The sequence below is a fragment of the Pinus tabuliformis genome, chromosome 7 (assembly GCF_031772625.1).
Source record: "Pinus tabuliformis cultivar Carrire ecotype Pingquan chromosome 7, CPIR1, whole genome shotgun sequence".
NCBI lineage: Eukaryota > Viridiplantae > Streptophyta > Pinopsida > Pinales > Pinaceae > Pinus > Pinus tabuliformis.
Genome location: NC_142293.1, coordinates 167272798 through 167295643, shown reverse-complemented (window position 1 = coordinate 167295643; position 22846 = coordinate 167272798).

The window sequence follows — 22846 nt, the reverse complement described above, 5'->3', positions numbered from 1 at the left end:
CCCGCTAGAGGGGGGGCTCCCAAAGGTCACAACTGCCCCCCGTGGACCCCCCTGCAGTGAATATTTTATGGGCGGCATTGCCGCCCCATTACAAACTGGGTCCAATGTAGCGATACCTTTCAATACACAAAATATAATCAGACTCCACACCCAGCACCAAGAGCATCCTCATGGACATTGTAGTGGCTGATATCCCACCAAAATATGGCATGATGTTGTCCAGATATTGGGGAGCCAAGCTTCAAGGATCCCTCCAACGGGATATGTCATATGCCACAATTTCTGTGTTTAGACAACCCAAGGAACTATACAAAGAAACTTTCATGAAATACATGGTAAACAACCAAGATTGAACTCAAAACTATCCTATCTACTCCATGCATTCAGATGTAGACTCTTTTATTATGTTCAACACTAATCAAACACCAAACAAAACTCCTAATAGTGTTGTTGTAGAACCAAAAGAAATTGCAGTTTCCACTGCTAATGAATCTAAAGAAACTTTAGAATTGAGCAATAAAGAAAGTAATCAAGTTTTTAGAAATAAAAATAAATGGGATACTGATGATGAGAACTATGTACATGAAATATTATGGCATTTAGAATTTGATGGCTCTGTAAATAAGTTAGGAGCAGGAGCGGGAGTATGGATTTATAATTTAGAAAACAATCACTCAGAGGGCCATGCCTATAGCTTAAATTTAAGATGTACCAATAATATGGCCAAATATGAGGCTTTGATTCTAGGTCTCACGGTAGTTAGGAATTTAGGTGCTCAAAGAGTAGACTCAGAGCTAGTTGTAAATCATATTAACGGTGTATACATGACCAAAGACACTAGATTAGGTTACTATAGAGGAACCATTGTAGAAATACTCAATACTTTCCTAGAAACACAACTTGCAGTAGTTCCTAGGAAGCACAATATGCAAGCCCATAGTTTAGCAATGTTTGCTAGTACCTGCAGGTTACCCTTACAACCTAACCATCAATACACTATTGAGGTCAGGCACAGACCTTCAATCCCAGATAATGTGCAGAACTGGCAAGTATTCTCAAATGATAGATAGATAAACAACTTCTTAACTTTAGAAGAAGAATTTGCACATAGTAACATAGACACTGATACATCCATAGATCTTAACTCTAGGGATGAAGTAATAATAGATGAGCTAGAAGGTAATGAAGTAGATAGTTTTAATCCCACTAAATTCATAAGGTTAGATATAGACAACCTAGAATAGGTTGAGATTGATGAAACAATTAATGACGAAAATGAATTAATTAAGCTCAAGGATAATTTCTTACCAAAAGGTTTAACCCCTCTGGAAGACTTATTTGATTCAAATGATGTTCCTAGGAAGCCTAAAATGGAACCATTAAAATATGATATTGAAGAGTGCAACATAGTCACTGAAGATTATCCCAAGCTAATAAAATTGTGAAAGTCACTACCTTCAGCAGAAAAGGTGAAATACATTGAGTTATTGAAAGAATTTTAGGATGTCTTTGCTTGGAGCTATGAGGACCTTAAATCCTATGACACCAACATCATCCAACACACAATTCCTATCAAAGAGAATCAAAAACCTTTCAAACAAAAGCTTAGGAGAATTAATCTTGTCTTATTACCTTCAATAGAAAAAGAAATTAGGAGAATGTATGATGCCAAGATAATTGCACCAATAAGGTTTTCTGAATGGGTCTCAAACTTGGTCCCAACCAGGAAGAAAACTGGTGAGATCAGACTCTGTGTAGATCTCAGAAACCTGAATAAAGCATCACTTAAAGACAATTACCCTCTTCCCAAAATGGACCACATATTACAAAGGGTAGTTGGGTCAACCAGAATCTCATTACTGGATGGGTTTTCTGGTTACAATCAAATTTTGGTTCACCCTGACGACCAACCCAAGACCACTTTCACCACTCCTTGGGGCACCTTTATGTATGTCAAAATTCCTTTCGGGCTAATGAATGCAGGAGCCACTTTCTAGAGGGCTATGGATATATCATTTTCCAAAGAAATCCATGATTTCCTTGTGATATATCTTGATGATATTACTGTTTCCTCAAAATCAGACAATCAACATCTAGATCATCTAAGGCAGTATTTATAAAATGCAAAAAGTATGGCATCTCTTTGAACCCCAAGAAATCTTTATTTGGATTGGAAGAAGGGAAATTGTTAGGGCATATCATTTCTAAAGATGGCATAAGAATAGATCCTGCAAGAATTGAAGCCATCTTACTAATACAACACCCTAGGAATATCAAAGGACTACAAGCCTTTTTAGGAAAGATTAACTTCCTTAGAAGATTTATTACTAACCTAGCAGAGTTAATTAGAGCACTAAATAACATGTTGAAAAAGGATTTGACCCTAAGTTGGACTGTCGAAGCTAAGAAATCATTTTAATACATCAAGCTAGACTTGACAAAATCCTCGATATTAGTTAGTCCCAAATTTGATAGGGATTTCATTTTGTTTTCTTTTGCTTTTGAGCATCCAATAGCTGCAGTTTTACTGCAGAAAAATGACCAAGGGTATGAACAGACCATTGCTTTCTTTAGCAAAGCCTTAAGAGATGCTCCCTTAAAATACAACATAATGGAGAAAAAAGCATTGGCTTTAGTCAAAGCTATCAAAGATTTTAGGGTATATATTTTGTATTCTCATATAGTAGCCTATGTTCCAAATTTTGTAGTCAAAGACATCCTCACTCAGGAAGGTCCTGATGGGAAAAGGGGAAAATGGATTGCTACTATCTTAGAGTATGATATCAAGATCAAACCCACAAAGTTAATCAAAGGCCAAGGCTTAGCTAAACTTATGGTTGAGTCGAACTGTTAGGCCTTAGACATAAACTTTATTGCTGCACTAGATGAAAGAGAGGAGATGGCGACTCCACCGATTAGTCAAGCCTTTGGTGAATCACCATGGTATGCTGATATCATATACATTTTACAAAACTTACAAGCTCCTCCTGGATTATCTAGAACCAAAGGTAGGTTTTTAAAAATGAAATCTTTGAAATTTTGTATACTTGATAATGCTTTGTTTTGGAAATATCATGAAGGAATTCTCCTTAATTGTTTGATAAAATATGAGGTTGATAAAGTTCTACAATACTTTCATGTAGGTGACTATGGTGGACACCTCTATTGGAGAACCAATGTAGATAAAATCTTAAGGGAAAGTTTCTACTGGCCAACTTTATTCTCTGATGTCAAGAAATTTGTGACTTCTTGTCACAAGTGTAAAATTTTTGAAGGAAAAAGAAAACTTCTGCCATTACCCCTTAAACCAATCACTGTTGAAGTACCTTTTCAACAATGGGGTGTAGACTTCATTGGTGAAATTTGCCCGCCCTCTTCTGCCCAACAGAAGTGGATCCTCGCAGCCACATACTATTTCACAAAATGGATAGAGGCCATACCTTCAAGACGAGCCACATATATTGTTATTATTAACTTCCTTGAAGCCAACGTTCTGTCTAGATTTGGATGCCCAACCAAGCTCATTACTGATAATGTAGTAGCTTTTAAATCCAAACGAATGATATAATTCTGCAATAGGTATCACATTACCCTAGGTCATTCTACAGCCTACTACCCTCAAGGAAATGGACTAGCAGAATCTTCAAACAAAAGCCTGGTGAGCATTATTAAGAAGTTACTAGAAGATAATAAGAAAACATGGAACAAGAAGTTAGTCAAAGCCTTATGGGCTGATAGACTGACCAATGAGAAGTCAATTGGTACATCCCCCTATCAGCTAGTGTATGGCATGGAAGCTGTTTTTCCATCCTCTTTGGGAGTACCAGTGATGAAGATGCTCCAAGAACTACAACCTGAACCAAATGATAGCCAGAGGAGAATAAACCAGACTATTCATCTCCAGCAAACTAGAGAAGAGGTCTACATTAGATCTCAAGTTGTGCGGGAAAAGATCAAAATGATTTTTGATAGAACGACCAAGGCAGATGATATCTACTTAGGTAATAAAGTACTCAAGTGGGACTTGATAAGGGAAGATAAGGGTAAGCATGGGAAATTTGATTTCCTATGGAAGGGCTCCTATATCATCTATGCTTATAGAGGGAACAATGCTTTCTTCCTTAAAGGACTAGATGGTACTGAAGAAGGAGGAGGACCAGTGAATGGTCGAATGCTCAAACATTACATAGAACCTAGTTACTAATTGATATTTCCCATGAGTGTATATTTTATTTTGAAAAGGTCTAGTTTGGATTGGATGGTAAACCTTTAGAGTTGAAGCCTGGAGAGAAGGCCCTAAGCTTTTAAGGATTTATTATCAGAAGTATGAATAAAGCAGGTGGAAAGGTGAAAAATCACAAGGTAACAAAAGTCAAATTCCAAGGCTACTGGTCTCAAAGTTCTTGACATTTCACAAGGAAATGCCATCCCCAAGTGGAGCCATTGTTAGGTTCCTATACCAATAGGAGTCATAATTTGGAATGGTTAAGGTTAAGCCTTATAATATGTACATACCTTTGCTTCCTGCAAATGTTTTCCATATTGAAAAATAAAAAATGAAAAAAGGGTATGTCCTTAAAGAATGTTAAAGGACAAAAATAACAAAAAGGTAAAAAAAGATGAAAAAATATGAACCCCAAGAAAAGGAAAAAGACCATGAAAGTGAGCAAGCCAAAATGTCACTACTATCTACTTTTATGGATAATTAAAGATTGTGTGCAACTTGTGATCCTTACCACAATCCATGATAGTCAAAATGTTTACACTTGGCTATTTCATGTTTTTAATTTCATGTCTATAGGTAGATAATAAAAAGCTGGCCAAACAGTATAACCTTGGCAGATAATTAGATAGGTAGAGTAAATAAAAGGAGCTCAACTATTTAATCTGAGCCCTTGGATGTAATAAGGTTAGATTTAGTTAGTTTACTATTGTAAAGAAAAAGAAAAATATTCGATAAGGGTTTGCTAGCTCAAATGCACCTTAATAAAGTGAATTAAAAATGGTAGGAAAAGTAGATGGGTAAGTAGGAGAAAGGCTGCAGAAGTATGATGATTGATTATAGAAAAACATATTTATCATTCTCGTCATAAAAGTTCCAGATATGAATGAACAAATCAAGCATGCAAAGGGATTTCAAAGTCAATTAATTAACTTCTTCCATTCATTTCATCTTTTACTTCACTAATTTCCCATAAATAAAGTCCAAATTGCTCAAAAACCTTTAAGTCAAAGAGGCTTTGAGCATTTCTCTGACTTTTGGAGCGACCGAACCCTCAGCTTGATGATTTATGGATATCAAGTACTAAATTCCCCTCATAAAAATTCATCCCCCCCTTCAGTTCATTCATTTTCCTAAATAATGTTCCTTTCCTAAGGATAAAACACTTTTACTTAGGAAAAGCATCTTTCCCCCCACATAAAGCATTTTCATATCAAAAACCCACCGAAACACATTACCCTAAGTATTAACGTTAATATGTGAAAAGAATTCAAATCATGAAAAATCACTTGCTTAGTGTGTTGTGACCCTTTTCTGCCCATTCTTTATTGACTACTAATTTATTATATTAAAATCCCGATAATAAAACCCATTTGCCCATATATATGTAACTCCTACATATTAATTAATCCTACACCTTAGTTTGAATATAAACTATAATATATAGTCAACCCGACAAAAAACCCACTAACTGATCGATCTGGGATTATGTTAGGAAAAACCCCATTTAAATCCCATGTTAATTACCCCGATGGCCTAATCACTCTTTAAGCCATCATTAACCCTGATATTGTGCACTTAAGCGCCTGTCGGGCCCCCCCACTAGCCTCCATGAAACTTCCCTGTCCGATCACCATGCGATCGTCTCCCTCCTCATCCGATGGCCCTCATCCATATTAGGCCAACCCGATGTCCGTCCCTTACCCACCCGAAAAAGTGGCTTTTCCACCAGCCCTGGATGCTACGTGTCAGCCAATGAATGGAATCAGGCGGCCCCTCCCAAATAACACCGAGCACCGAAAAGCAGTGTGATAGAAACTATTTATCACCTGCCCGATACATGACAAAATGACCACTGTTCACCCTGTACCCGCCAAAACTGACTTTTCGCGCATAAAGCCAAAAATTCCCAAATCATTTGTTTTCACTGGAATTTTAACTGTAAACCTCTGCATGCATGCACGCCACCTGCGAATGTTGAAGCCATCAACCCATGTCCAATTGCACTCCAAAGACATCGCAGACCACCCAGACAACTTTACAACCTGTACAGAACCCCTTCAACCATTTGCAGTTGCCAGTCACCCTACTCAGAACCATTTCAACCCAGTTCCAGGTATTTAAGCCACAATTCATCAAACACCCTGTCAATTTCAAAGAACCTAGTGATTAAGTATTCTTAGTTAAGTTTAAAATTAATTAAATAAACTCAAGAATGCAAACCCACTCTGTGTTGAACCACTGTTGCCATAAAATACTATAAATCACCCCCCATACTCAAATCCAGAAGAACTAAGAATGGATACCCAAATTTCCATGGATGTGAGACCCATCTCTACACCCCACTTAGACCTGGACCACATTCCCTTAGCTGATAGAGATTTCCAGATAAAAGATACCTCTGTCATAGAGCTCCTGCTCAAAATTCATTGCCAAAGTAGGGACAAGTTCCTGAACCATGCTGATGAAATTGGCCTTTGGGAGTCAAATTTGCCCAAGTACCAGTTCCCCCAAGTCCACATTTTCCCTAAAATTGTACATATGTGCCATGCCAACTATCTCCCCAGTCAAAGAGTAGTCATGTCCCCTAACCAGGCCATACTTTTCACTATCACTACTGAATCTATAAATGAGATGCTACTACTCCAGCCTGGCCAAAACATGTCTCCCCTCTCAATTGGAGACCTGTTGGACTTATATCCCAAACTCAGCCCTGCAAGATTGGCCCAATTAATCTAAACCTTCATCATAGAAGAGAAGTATACCCCCAAAGACCCCCTTCCATATGTAGCAACTATATTCTCTCCTTGGGGCAGAAATATTGTATCCATGATATCTTGTGTTTTGGGTTACTCCACAAGTGAATACATTGATGAAAACACCCTAGATTTCATGTCCATATATACCCCAGGATAGCCTCTTGCAACGATTTATGACTTTGCCACATTCATAGCTAACAGGATGCATGAACAGTTCCTCAAAATGATTAATGAGAGAATCTTCAAATACTCCTCTGTCTTGTATCACCTTTTCCTATACTTAAAAGAAGATAAATTCCCACTTACCTTGCAAAAGTTGGACACCAAGGGCCAACCAAGATCAATCATCTTTTGGACCCCATTGATTCATAAATATTCCTCCCCCTATTCATACAATGAATTCATAGATTCCTTTGTCCACCCTGTGATGACCATGCTTAGTGGAACCCCTCCACCAAGAATCAGTCCTGAGATTAGGAGAGTCCTTCATCTAAACATCAATCATCAAGTGGGAGATTGGTACTTGTACCAAAACCACACTGAAATCAGGATTTATGGGTGCTAGCGAGCCCCATACAAACTACCTAAATACCTCCCAATGAGGTTATTTGCCTTGGAGTACTACAGGCAGATAATCAATTCAGATGAGGTAAACTTTTTTAAAGCCAAAAAGAAAGCCCAGCTCAAGATCAAAGACCAATTGGGTCCTTTTATTTGTAATAGCAGAGAACTTGGAAAGGAGGCAGATCTGATCCTTTAGAGATCAAAATTAAAACAGAGCTTCATATTGAGATATGATCCCTTGGATTTCATCTGCAAAAGAAGGTAGAAAAACAAGATGGCTCCCTATATCCATCACCCATCCCTGAGATAGAAAAGTATGCCAACCAATTGTAATGGGCGGAAAACACGTTAGAAGATAGGGATAATACTGAAGTTGTTGTGGAAAACACATTATTAGATTTGGAAAAACAACTTGATGAGGGTTATTTCTTGTAGGTGTCAAAACAGTCAGATAGGTCATAATAGTCAGATAGGCTAGAAAAGTCAACTAGGACAGAACCATAAGAAGAACCAACAACTACTTCAAGTGCCCATCTAGTCATGCAAACTCCTCAGAAAGAGGAGATGGTCCCAAAAAGGAACAGAGAAGCAACTTCCACTTCAGGAATGCCTACTTTTGATGTACAACAAGAATCAAACAAAAGACAAAAGCCCAATCCAACCTCTAAGCATGAATTCACGAACAAATCAGCTGAGGTCACCAACATAAAGGTTGAAAGAAGCAAGCCAACCACTCCATCTAGGAGTGTGCAGGAGCCTCCCACATCACAGACTCAGATGTTGATGAGACAAAAAAGTCTTGAGGTATCTTCCTTCAGAATGCCTGTAGATAAGGACCAAGATATTAAGGAAAGATACAAAGAGATCAAAGCTAGAAATGAGAGGCTTAAGGCCCAAACATATGCCCAATATCTGAAGACGACCCCCATTAATCAAATAAGGCTAATGTCAGCCTTTGATATCAAAGAGGGGAAAATGCAGATGACTTTTATCAAGCCAACCACTCAGTAGCCAAGGGTAGCATCAGATTTCAAAAAGGCGGTGTTAGAGTCGGTCTGGTCAGTCCTCTGTCAGAGATCAAAACTCTTTATGCATTTCATTTTTAGGTGTCCCACTCCATTCACTCAGCTGCATTCTGCTAGGGGCATGCCATGATCTGATGGAGAAGGTCATTCTAGTCATCTCCCCTCATGTCTGCATCCTGTTGGCTTATGTCTTTGTGTCAAATAATAAAAAAAGTCCATAACAGTCAAGGTTTGGTCCTTTAATAGAAAAAAATCATTTTTGGTCATTAGGTCTAGGGATTGATCAATTTGGTCTTTAATATGTCTAGTAAAGCCATGCAGGTGTTGGCATTATGAGACAAGTGTTGTCCTTGATGGCAAATCACACTAATGACAAATCATAGTGCAGAAAGACAGCAGCAAGGAATTGATGATTAGTCTACAAGTATGAAGAAAAATATATACACGCTGGTTCACTATATACCAAGTCGTGTATACAAGCAGGTTCACTATATACCAAGTCGAGTATACGCAGTTTCGCTATATACCAAGTCGCGTGTACACGCAAGTTGGCTTCAGTAAAAGAGCGTGTATGTGGAAAACTTATATTTGGTCCGTGGTGGTTATTCCTTGGAAGTTGTGCCTATGGTTTTGGACCATGGTGTCTCGACAGACGTGTCGATCCCTAGTTTTGAAGTTGATGGTTTTGGATTTCTATGGTTTGGCCCATGGTATTGAGCAAGGCCTAAGGCTATATAAGGAGAAGAAGATCATTAGGCAAATGTATCTGAAATGTCTTGAATATCTGAAGAAGTATGAGATCCAGTATGCAGGTTATGGGTTGATGATGCATTGCTTGATTTGAGCTAAGGAGGGATCTCACCGGCTGATTGAGAACAAGATCTAAGGAGAGATCGGGATCAAATGGTTTGAAATGAACTATCTTTATGATGCTTATTCTAGATCTACATACTGACGCATGTATTGTTCTATAAGTGTTATGAGTATGACTGATGTCTGGTACAGCTGCAAGTTATGAGAAATTATTTTTAGATCTGTACGCGGGTTGTCTTTGGCAAAAGCACGCATACACGCGGGTTTGATTCATCGAAGTAGCGTATACATTGTAAAGCTTGATATTTGAAGTTGCAGATGGGTCTGATGGTTATTACAGAGTTCTGTGTCTGCTTTGTGTTCTGGTGACGGTGTTGTTAACAGGGTTTCAGTGATTCAGAGTTTGATGATTGTTTTGAGCTTCAATGATAGTTATGGGTCCAGTATGAAAATTGGATGAAAAGTGGCCTTTCAGATTATGTGTCGTGCTTCAGTGTATCCAGTCTGAAAATTGATGAAACGTGGTACCTGGAGGAGAGAAGATTGTAGGCAAGCACCTACGTACTAGTATCTAAGCTAGTACAAAAGCTAAGGGAGATCTTTGGAGCATTGTAGCAGGTAGTAGCCTGCGTACTAGTAAATGGATCGGCTAGTACAAGAGTAAAGGGGGTTGTAGCTCCCGTACTGGTATAAGACTGCACCAGTACAAATATTGTAAAAGGATTTTCTTATTAAGAAGAAGATTGAGATGACTTGCAGCAGGTGGTTTTCACCCACATTGGGTTTCCACCTTATATCTTTGTGTTCATGTGTGTGGCTTTTGTATGATGATCTGTTCTGTTATACTGCACCTGTTTACTGTTAATATGGTTAATAATGTTTTGATGCATTTACTGAAGATAAGCTAACTGAATCATAAGATTTCTGGATATACGCTAGTTTCTTTAGACACAGCAGCGTGTACACGCGGGTTCACTTAACTGAAGTAGCGTATATGTTTTTGAGCATTGAAAAAGTTTTAATGATCTGATAATACTGATTCACCCCCCCCCCTCTCAGTATTATTTCCAACAGCAGGCCAGAGTGATGCTCTTGCAAAGTAATGATCCGCAGAGTTTCATCATCATATTGATAGACTTCGATTGTTCAAAACTCCGTTTTGAAGAAAAGTCAAACGGTGTCATTTGTGACAAAATTTTCAAAAAGGGTCGACAGTTGCTTTCTTTAGGTGCAATCATGGTTTTTGTGACCAGATGCTCTATCATGCAATCCCTACAAAAGGTGTCGAAAATTTCATCGTTTGAGCCAAAATTTCAGAGGAAAAGTGAAAATCAGGGTTGTTTTAAAGTCAGTGAAAAAAGTGCCAAACATGACATTAGAAAGGTGGGTTTTTTGAAAAAGTAAATTTAATCATGACCTCCAAGTCTTATACACAAGTTTCCATCACAAATCAAACTCATTGTGCAATCAAGGCATAGGAAAAACGTTGCAAGGTCGAGGAGCGAGCAATTGCGTGGTTTGGAGCAGTTTGGAGGTGATTACAGGGGCACGGCGCACACAGGCAGGGGCGCGGCGCACACAGAACCCATCCATAGTTCAAACTTATAACCAGCGTGGCACACACCCGGAGCGCGGTGCACTGGGCTTTGTGCGCGGCACACAGAGACAAAGTGCCCAGAACATGCCAAAACTCCCTCAAATCTTTGGTGAAGCCCCTCTAATTGCAAGGTAGGCTCTCAAACTCACTTGTTCATCAAATTGGATAAAGATATGGTGGTTTTTATGCCCATGGTTGAAATGAAACAAAAATCTTAAAGCAACCACAAAAGACACCAAGAAACCATCTTGCTAGGGTTGTACCATTGTGTTGTTACTGCCAAGGTTTTATTTTCCCTACCCTACCCCTGTTCCTTATTCCCTTATGCCATTTTTCCTATTATCACTACCCTAACACTACCAAACTCATATTCCCTTACCCCTCCTCCTATTACTCAATACAAACCCTAAAACCCTACCTTACCAAAAAACCAAAACCCTATCCTATCAAAATACCCAAAACCCCCTACATATCCCCAAACAAAATTCTCCTATAACCCCTATTCCCATTTCATTACTCCCCTCCTAATATTCCCTTGTTTCATTGTCCCCCTTGGTGGCAAATTATCAAAACAACACCTAGCTTCACCATCATCAAAGGGGTAGCCTAAATACAGTTTATAAACAGTGGTCATGGCATCCGAGGTTTCATTAGAGTATGAGGTGGAGACCCACAGTGATACAGCTTCAGGAGAACAGGCCCCTAGGAGACATCACCGGAGTGGCAAACATGTTAGAGATGAGCCAAACACCCTCACTGAGTTGCAGGCATGCCCTCTTGCTATGTCATGTTTCCAGCACCTAGCATGTTTTGAATTTTGTCAAAGGGTGGAAAATGTTAGAGTTCATCATGAGTTGGCCCGTCTTTTTGCGCTTCACCTACCATGGAGGTCAGTCTATCTTGGCTAGGGTCACTTTCACATTGACACCCGAAACCAAATCAGTGGCAACAGGCATACCAAATGTTGGAGAACAGTGGCATAAGAAGAAGAAGGTGGAGAGGCATCATTATGAGCCTTACATTAAGGCCAGTTGTTTGAGTCAGCTCACGAGAGTTTTCCCATTCATATTTTTGAGAGATGAGTATGCTACGCTCCTAAAATTGATCATGAAGTACTTTAGTTGTGAGAGGAGGTTTTCTCGCCTTTATGCCTATCACATTAGGTTTCTCATGCACTTTACCAGGGTGCGGATGATGAACCTCCCATTTTTCATTTACGGACACATAGAGAGGATGAAAAATTTCATGCAGCATAAGACCCCTCAGCAGCAGCTCAACAATGTTTATCACTTTGCTCTTATCCGGATTTTGGTGGATCATCAGTTGGGATTGCAGGGAATTGCTTGGGAAGACTTCATCTCCCGTGACTTCTTCAGCACTCCACAGGTAGTATCAGAGGCAAAGCATGAGATAGGTGGTCCTTCACATCAATATGAGCACCACGAGACCGCTACTATGCCAGTATTCATCACCTATCAGAGAGGTAGTAGACATTTGTTTGCAGCGGCAAAGTGAGCGTTATCTCCACCTGGGGTGGAAGGGGCCTCGCTTCCGACATCAGCATCACAGGAGCAGGGCAAGGGTAAGGAGCCAGTGCAGGAGGAAGGGCCATCATGTGAACGAGAGACCGAATTCATTCTCCTCCATGTTGATGAGACAGATATAGAACCAACAAATGCAGATCTTACAAAGATCATCCAGGAGCAGCAATCAGTGATTGAGGCCTTATCCCTTGACTTGGAGAGGGTCAAGTGGAACATGAAGTACCTGGAGTAGAGAAACAAACATCTAGAGGATCGGCAGGAGATTATGGAGCTGCAAAACATTCGTGAGCATCGCCAAGCTGCTCAAAGGAGAAGAGTTGAGCTCACATCATTGGAGAAAGAAATCAATGAGGATCAGGAGGCCAACCTCGAGAGGGTCAACATGCACTTGGAGAGGCTGCTAGACAAGGCCGATCAGGACCTTGCTCTACTGAGACACATGGATTTTCATTACAGGGCATGAAACATGAGCGCCAAGGCACGAATAAAGAGTTTGAAGGCGAAATTAAGGAAAGCAACAAGAAAGGAAAAAGAGGAAAAAGAACAAGATCGGCTTCGAATCTTGGCTGAGGCTTCCTTGGCCCATCATAACACCCCATAGAGAACCTCCAGCCCTGGTCACATGACAAATTTTTGGGCAAAACACCAGGTTTTTCTCCCAGTGGCTCGTCGCTAAAAATCGAGAGCTCCAAATGAGGAATGGTTTGCATTTTTGGATTCAGCATGGAAAATCATGACTATTGGTGCTCGGACAAGAAATTTGGGCAAGATATGAGTCTCCAAAAGGTCAAAAACACCCAAATAATGGCCTCTCTACCCCTTTTTTGACACACAGGAAGTAGTCATGGGAGAATGGAGATTTGGAGGGGAAAATGAGCACCAAATTCAAAAATTCCAGTGGGGTTAGAAAGTAGACAGGATAGGATTTCCAACAAGCCCACTTGGGCACATTTTGGACACCTGCAAGTGCCCCAAAATAGGCCCCAAAAAGCGCGGCGCACAGAGGAAAAATTGCCAAATTTTCTTCCGTTTCGCGAATTTTCGATTCGCGACTTCTCCAAGTGGGCCCCCTCATCTACACTTCAGTTTTTTGGCACCAAAGGTGGCATTTAAAGCATTTCTTTTTCAGATAGATTTCTATCCAATTAGCGAAGGAAGACAAATGGTCACCCAAGCCAAATGTCATGTTTGTAGCGCTGCACCTGTAGCTGATGGTTGGCTCTTCATCTCCATTTTGTAATGATTCGAGTAACTCCCCAACCCTTGGGCGTTCTATCTCTTCATGGCACATTCTATACATTGTATGTAAGCTATTTGCAAAGGGTTGTTTAGTTTGTAACTTCTGGGAGACTGTGGGAAAGAAACTCTATTTCTTCACTATGTATTTTTGATAGAGAATTAATGAATGGCAGCGACTGTGTTTCATGAGAATCTTGTGGTTGTGAGTGTAGCAAATGTGTCTCTTATGTTTTCATATGTATTTCGTTATGTTTCATAATTCAATTCATGTTCATTTCCAGTGAAATTTTCTGAGTGAGATTAGGTAGAATTCAATTTTATTGCTCTTCCTATGGGAAAATTTCATGTTCAGTGTTCTTCTTCTGTTGAAAAGGATTCATGTTCCTATGACCTTTTCACACTCCTCAGCAATCTCTCCGTTCCGCGTTATTCCAAACTAAATTTCTACACTTTCTGCCTGCCTTGCCTCACGAAGTAATTTGTGCCTTTGTATTAAATTCTCTATTCTTTGCTAACCGTTGGTCCGATACCATCCCAGAAGCTCGGTCATTCGTAAAAATTGTTTCTTGTATCCATATTCACTTACTAGCCTAAGATCAATATTTCGTTGTAAGTCATCTCAGACCGTTTTTTCTTATCTATTTACTGAGCGTGACTCGGAGAGAGCCCTCTCCTGTTCTGGTAGGGCTAGCTACCAGACTGAGCGTGGTTTGTGGTTACCCTGAATTTTGCCTTCCTTCAGCCTAGGGCAGATTTAGGTGCTAACATAATGGCGATTCCACTGGGGAAGAAAATGGTTTGCTTGAAGATTGTTTTGCCCCAGTACATCTATCAAGCTCAGATCTGATGGTTGATGGTGAACAACGATCAGACATAAGAAGACAGCTGAAATCATTCACCTGTCGACTCCATTCACTGAAGAATCCAACAATCGATGCTTCATGGTGACTCCACTACAGAGAGGTCAGTAGCTTTGAGATTTTAAATATGGATCGGGTTGCAAGAAGATACGCTCCCATGAGCCGAGATCACATTCTAGGCTTTCCAAATAAGATCCCGAAAGTAGATTGGTCAAGGAATTTGCCTACGTTTAAAGATGATGGTAAGAAGGATGCTGCTTTACATCTAGTTCGATGTCACATGCATATTCGCAAGTTGAAGGTTGATTTTCCTGAAGATTGCTTAATGAAGATATTCATGGCCACTCTAGAAGGTGAAGCCCAATCTTGGTATGAAAGTTTGCTGCCTGCTTGTATTTACTGTTTAAAGAATTTTCATGCCATGTTCATTGAAAGATATAAAGACTCTTATCCATCATTAAATCTAGTTCATGACTGTTGCAAACATGCTTCTAATTTATTGAAAGCCTTGAAAAATACTATGAGGATGATAATTTTATGGATGATGAGATCATGGAAGCCCTGGATTGAAACCCCTTTCAGCAGCGTAAAGACGATCATGAAAATTTGCAGCATGATCAAGATTGTAGTACGGTGGAAGAGGAAAGAATTTTGCATCTTGACAGTCAACAAGAATTACATGAAATGGATCAGCAGTATGAGGAATATTTATATACACCTTCACTTGAAATTAATGAATACAATCATTTTTTGAGTGAAAGGAAACAAAAGGTCTTATCTCCTTTGTCTGAAGACGAGATAGGTCAACTCTTGCACGGTTATGTCCCAGCTCAAGCTAAAGCGGATTTGCAGTGCACACATGGTCAAGGAAGTGATGGTGGAAATTTTTCCTCTTCTGAAAAGGACAACAGTCCTATGGGCAACTTTATAGATCAGCAGGCTGAAGATTTCCATATGGCTGGAAATGATGAAAGAAGAAGTTTTGTTTCAGATCTGGTGGAAATCAAAGATGATATGCAAGAAAATGATGTTCCAATCTCAGATAATGGGGATGATAAATCAGATCAAGAGACAGATGGTGAGGAGGAAAAAGAGAGTTGCATGGTTGAGGCTGCCTCAAATGGAGAAAACAAAGGTATAGGCCTAACTGACTTTATCTCACTAGAACTAGAGGTTCATGAGGAGGTAGCTCATTCCCTCTATGAACAGCGAGATGAGATCTTTGTTCAAGTAAGTGAAAAAGCTCTGGGTGAATTTATGGTAGATGATATAAATGATTATGTTGGGTTTCAAGAATCATTCGAAGTTTCTTTTCTCATGATTGATGAATGCAAAGACAATCTCGCTGTCATATCATATGAAGGTTACCTACAATACATTCTGGCTACCGAAGAACAGAACATTCAGGATTGTCTTTCAGACTCTTCCTCATATGTTTCATGTTTTGAAGTGTTCTTTGAAGAGGAAATCTACTCACCTATTTGTTCAAAAAAATTTGAAGACCAGGAGCATACTCTTATTTATGAAGAAAGACCAGAATCAAGAGAAAAATATACCTTGTTTTTTCAGCAGGAGGAAAGACTTCATGTTTTTCAGGATCCAATGGCAAATTTGTTGCAGTCAACAGTGAAGGTGATTATTGTAGTATTCAGTGATGAAGGAGATCATGGTCAACTGTGTTTTTGGAGGCCCAGTTACCAGTATCTGTTGTTGACCAGAAGATCTGATCAAGAGAATCAATCAAGCAGGCATCTACTTGATTGGTTACATTGGAAGACACATTACACATGATTGTACATATTGCATTAGTACGCAAGTGGCTGTCATCATGATTTGAAACCATCGAATCTTGATGGACTGCTACCATTGAATAAGTTTTGTCAGTTGTTGTTTTAGTTAAGTCAGTCATGAGTCATTTCCTTTCGCATTGAGTCGGTTTTTTCAGTCATGTTGGTTTCATAATTAAGTTGGTTTAAGTCAAGTTTCAGTGAATAAATGAGTCGAAGTCTTGTGTTGTTTGTCGAAATAATGACTCCATAGCCCAATGGACGAAGGCACTGTCTAGCTCCTCTAGAGATCTGCTGTTCTTGGCACCTCCAAGGAGCTACCATCCCCCATTGGAGCCAGTGTTAGAGTCGGTCTGGTCAGTCCTCCGTTAGAAATCAAAACTCTTGATGCATTTGCTTTTTAGGTGTCCTGCTCCATTCACTTAGCTTCATTCCGCTAGGGGCATGCCATGATATGACGGAGAAGGTCATGCTAGTCATCTCCCCTCATGTTTGGCTCCTGCTGGCTTATGTCTTTGTGTCAAATAATAAAAAAAGTCCATAACAGTCAAGGTCTGGTCCTTTAACAGAAAAAAGTCATTTTTGGTCATTAGGTCTAGGGATTGATCAATCGGTCTTTAATATGTCCAGTAAAGCCATGCAGGCTAGAGTGATGGTCTTGCAAAGTAATGATCTGCAGAGTTTCATCATCATATTGATAGACTTCGATTGTTCTTCTGTTTTGAAGAAAAGTCAAATAGTGTCATTTGTGACAAAATTTTCAAAAAGGGTCGACAGTTGATTTCTTTAGGTGCAATCATGGTTTCCGTGACCAAATGCTCTGTTATGCAATCCCTGCAAAAAGTGTCGAAAATTTCATCATTTGAGCCAAAATTTCAGAGGAAAAGTGAAAATCAGGGTTGTTTTAAAGTCAGTGAAAAAAGTGCCAAACATGACATTAGAAAGGTGGGTTTTTTGAAAAAGTAAATTTAATCATGACCTCCAAGTCTTATACACAATTTTCCATCACAAATCAAACTCATTGTGCAATCAAGGCATAGGAAAAACGTTGCAAGGTCGAGGAGCGAGCAATTGCGTGGTTTGGAGCAGTTTGGAGGTGATTACAGGGGCGCGACGCACACAGGTAGGGGTGCGGCGCACACACATGGTGCGGTGCACACAGAACCCGCCCACAGTTCAAACTTATAACTAGCACAGCGCACACCCGGAGCGCGGTACACTAGGCTTTGCGCATGGTGCACAGAGACAAAGCGCCCAGAACATGCCAAAACTCCCTCAAATCTTTGGCGAAGCCCCTCTAATTGCAAGGTAGGCTCTCAAACTCACTTGTTCATCGAATTGGATAAAGATATGGTGGTTTTTATGCCCATGGTTGAAATGAAACAAAACTCTTAAAGCAACCACAAAAAGACACCAAGAAACCATCTTGCTAGGGTTGTGCCATTGTGTTGTTGTTGCCAAGGTTTTATTTTCCCTACCCTACACCTGTTCCTTATTCCCTTATGCCATTTTCCTATTATCACTACCCTAACACTACCAAACTCATATTCCCTTACCCCTCTGTTGAGGGAAATGTTCCCCTAGGCCTTTTTGGGTTGAAACCCTAGCAGACTGAAAGTTTTCTATACAGAGAAACACACATTCACACAACCATTATGCTATTATAAGCAAATTCTAGGATAAGGGAACGTACCTTAGATCCTACGTTTCAGAAGGTCCTCAAGGTTCCAAACCCTTCTTCAAGTTCCTCTTGCTCCTTTGTCCTGCAAAACAACCAATTCCAAAGAACACAACAGTATATGGACAAAAACTTATAAAGAAACCATCTTCATGTTATAAAGAAAGGTAGTTAGTTATGAAATATAAACAACCATTCACATATGAATTCTAACATGAATATCATAAACATAAAGAAGATTCATATCAGGAACCAAGACATGTGTTTCTTTTATTATAGACAAATAAAGTACAGAAAAGGAATAATTTCACCTGAGTCACCTTTAGCAGGCTCCAAGCAAAGCTTCCTTCCGGATCCGTTCCAGCCTCAAGCCTTTAACAAACTCCTTCCATGACTTACTCCATGATGTCATAAGTAGTGGATGAACATCAACACACAAGGAAACAAGGGTTTCTTGTACAAATGGGGGAAGTGCAGAAGGCACAAGGGACTTCAGACCTAGTCAGGGGAAAAATCTCAGCATAATAACCTTTCTCTCTCTTCTCTCCTCCTTTAGGCCTTCCCATTGAGGTCTTTTTATACCTCTCCCAAAGTAGGTTTTTAGTTGGGAGTTGGTTGGGAACAGTTGGGCCACGGGCACTAACAGGTGATCAGCAGGTAAAACCCGCGATCTCCGCCCGAAATTAAGGAGTTTTATATTTTTTTAAGTGTTTTAATACATATACGCGGGTTGGTATACACAGACCCATGTATACACGCGTTTAACTCAGGGTAATGTCGTGTATAAGGGATAAAACACTGTTTTTTAAATTTTAGGACCAGGTCTAGAAGGAGGGGTTGCCCTAGGCCATAAGTGCAGCATCAAAAAACATAAGAGTGATATTTGGAGCTATAACAGATGCCCCCTAATATATGAGGTCAGAAGGGGTACATGATGGCCGAAATATATTAAGCAAGTACATGGAAAGGAAATCTGTCAAAAACCGAGGGGGACTTCACTAGAATTTAGCCTGCCAAGCCACAAAAGGAGATCAGAAAGGAACACTGTCTGAGGCGGGCATACCCATGCTCAGAAAAAGTAAAGCATGTCCGCATATCAAGTACAAGCGGATCCACTAAGTATACAAGTATAAATGACTGGAAAATACATAATGGATCATCTGATCATGATGAACAAGTACATGTCTGAATATCACATATAAGACTGTAAATGATGCTGAAAGATGCAAAGGACCACTGATATCAAAGACTAATCCCAAAAGGTACCAACTGAACATGATGGAATAGGATGGTACTACACTGCAAACTCAGGTGCCAACATATAGAATGTCGCCATGACTAACTGCAACATATAAGGTGGAGTGGTATCAACTAGCAGCAACAAGAGCAACTGTCAAGTGAACCAATGAATGCTGATACAACCTGAGGTCTTCACCGACCGCCATGGTACATTTCTACACCATGGGAATAAATGATCTGAATTCGACCATGTGAGAAATCGTTTGATTACCGGTCATTGATGTATACCGTTAACAAACATGAGACTACTCACCGATAATGATAATGAGTGTCAAGGTACCCAGTACAATCTAACAAGTGTGAATAGATGAGCTGGAGTCGAACACCTGTAAGAATCTATCGATCAGGATACAATGATGGTTTTCCACTATCGATAGCGAAGGATCTACCACTAATGACTACAAACCCCAAGGTGCTGCCAAATGGACTCTAGATCTTTGCCCCAGAGCAATGAGTCGGAGTCGATAGGGAAAGATCCGCTAGAAGGAAGGCATTAAGGCATCCTTCATCAATCTAGTGCGAGTGTAACCCGTAGGCCAATAATGTGGAAGGAATCAGACGAAAGAGATGTAGTAACCCAACCGAAGTACGTTTCCGACGTACATAAGATGTGGCTAGCACACGACAGAAACCCTCTGAACCAACCAATAATGAAAGCTGACACAGAGGTGAGGTATCCACCAATAGGGTCAGATGGAAACCAAGGTACTGCACGAATCCCAATGTGTGATAATGTAAGCTGATGTCGAACACAAGGGAAACCACTCAGTCAAAGACCCATGATACTGATCGATCCTGAGCACAAGGTGACCTATCAATAATGAAAATAGGGCCAGGGTGCAGCTCTAGGCCTGTCCTCAGAGCAAGATGTCATCGTCGATAAGGACAAGACCCGCCAGCAAGAAGTCAATGGGGACCTTCTCAAACAGGCACGAGTAAAGGACCAATATAGCTGATGTGATGATAGACACGACACTGACAACCAGGGATGGCCGACTGAAAAATGAGTCAAGAGACACTGCAGAGAGGTCGACTCAGGCTAACTTCCCTTGAGCAAAAGCACGACTCAATGTGACTATGTGGTAGCATATGATGAATCTGTATAAGTTTGTCATGCAGGAGGCACGAGCGAACCCTCCATATGATTGGAAGAGATAACCAATCAGGTGAGAACTGACTCAATAACAAGGTTAAGGCTTACCTAAGTCAAACTAAATCCCGCCCAAATGGAGGAGACTTTGTTTTGAGTGCTTTGTTCAAGGGCGACATGACTAACTCTAGCTGCCAACAATAAATGGAAATACTATCCCATTCCCACTCTTTTTGGAATATTTAATTTTTTTGTCTTTTTCTGTTAAGCTGGAAAAAGAATAAAAGAATTCTATGGTATAGTGGAAAGAACGAGTGTCGGTGAAACAGATGATCTAGTTCCTGGGAATGGAACGTTCCTATGCTCAATGCAGGGAGGTGAAAACTGGTCAGTGACACTCAAAGGTGTGTTCCTTCCATGGGTCAAGGTGTGTCAAGTTGCAAAAGTCAAAGGTATGCAAGGTTGATTTTGCAGTCGTCCTGGTCAAAAGTTGGCTTAAACACGAGTCCAAGTGAAGCTAGCTCTAGGCCAAAAGGTGCAAATGGTCATTACGCAATGCAGTAGTACAACTCAACACAAAAAAGCCTCTAGGGTATAAGGCCAGAACAAAGCGAAGAAGCTAAGAGGAATGAGTCTTCAACACATAAGTCATGGCAGGACTACAGAGGACTCCCGAGCCTACTCAAATCGGAGCAGCATGGGCAACAAATGTCAGTGAGGTGCTAACTACGATGCCCATGTAAAGGATGGCTCTACCATCGTGTCATGATTTAAAGAATCGGCGAGTGATGATGGCTAGTGAACCATAACACGATGGGGTCGACCCTATGGCAGATGTATCGGCAAATGGAGACTAGTATGCATAATGCAACGGAAAAATGGTGTCCCTAACCTATATGCCAGTGAGAAAACAATACCTGCCATGACGGGTTAGCAGTCATGGAACCGTCTCGAAACTGTCGAAAAACGTCCAAAATGTCCTGAAAAATAAACCATTCTTGACATTCCAAGCTCCCAAGTTAAAAGTCACATGAGGCCAAACAAAAGAAAATTTTGAAAAAATTTTACATTTTCAAAACCTATAAAAGAGATTTTGGACTCACCATTTTTACCATTTGAGTTTGAGAGCAAAGGATTTGGAGCAAAAGGAGCAAACTTCCCATAGCCAGATTCAACTGTTCAAATTCTTCAAAAACCTCCAGGTAACTCTTATACTTAGCTTGCAATAGATTGTGACTAGTTTTAAGATTTTTAATTAATGTTTCACCTTTGAATTTTTTGCCCAAAATTTCACCGCGGCGTATACGTGGGTTGGTAATATGAAACCCGTGTACACGCTGGCCCTATACGCAACTGTGTGCACAGGGACCCGCGTATATGCCACGAACAATTTTTAAACAAAGCTAACAGTTGCAAATCATTTTTTTCTCAGAATGCCAATCACCTGGTGAGAAAGAGAGCACGCAGCGGTGGATAATGAAGTCATGAATGATCATGAAGCTTTGGATGCCCTACGGGGATGCGGTTTGCTTAAATTCTTCAAACTGCCGAATATGAAAGCAAACACACGTCTGCTTGAGATGCTCATTGATTATTGGGACGTCGAGGAGGAAGCCTTTATGATTGATCAGATGCCACTCAGGGTAGAAGTGGAGGATATCTATTTTATCACAGGCCTTTCCCGAAGGGGAGAGGTAGTACATTCCCGGGGCAGGACACGGAGCAGTCTCACGATAGAGGACTACGTACATATATATTGCCCGAGACATCCCAAAAAGGTTGGGAGCCAGATTTCTATCACACATGTGGTGAGTTTATCACTGAGGATAATCCTGTTCACCATAGCTCGAGTGAACAGATCGTCCTCTCTGCATCGGGCATCACGGCTAACCATGAGCGTGGCAGTTGACTGTCTCACTACTGTGTTCAACTGGTGTACTCCTCTTCTGGCCAACATGAAGAGCCAGCTCACTTCTATCAAGAGGGGACAAACCAAAAACTTTGGATATGGGACTATCCTCTGTACTTTCTTTTCGAGAAGGTTCCCGCACTCCGCCCCAGGGTAGCAGTTTCCATCAACACCCCACGCGATCCACGCATGGGCCGGTGGGCTAATCTGATGAAACGTCTGGGGGGTGGGGAGGTCCCAAGGACTGCCTTTGACGATGACTTCTTCACCTGGTGAGATCAGCAGATCATCGTCGTAGATGACTACCCCTATGCTGGGCTAGATTTCCAAGGAGATCCTGATCTAGCATTACCACCGAACATAGCATGGGGCGAGATTGGTAAGAATTTTTGATTTTATGATTTTTTTTGGATTTTTCAAATATAATGATGAATTTTGAAAAATATTTTTGATGAGATTC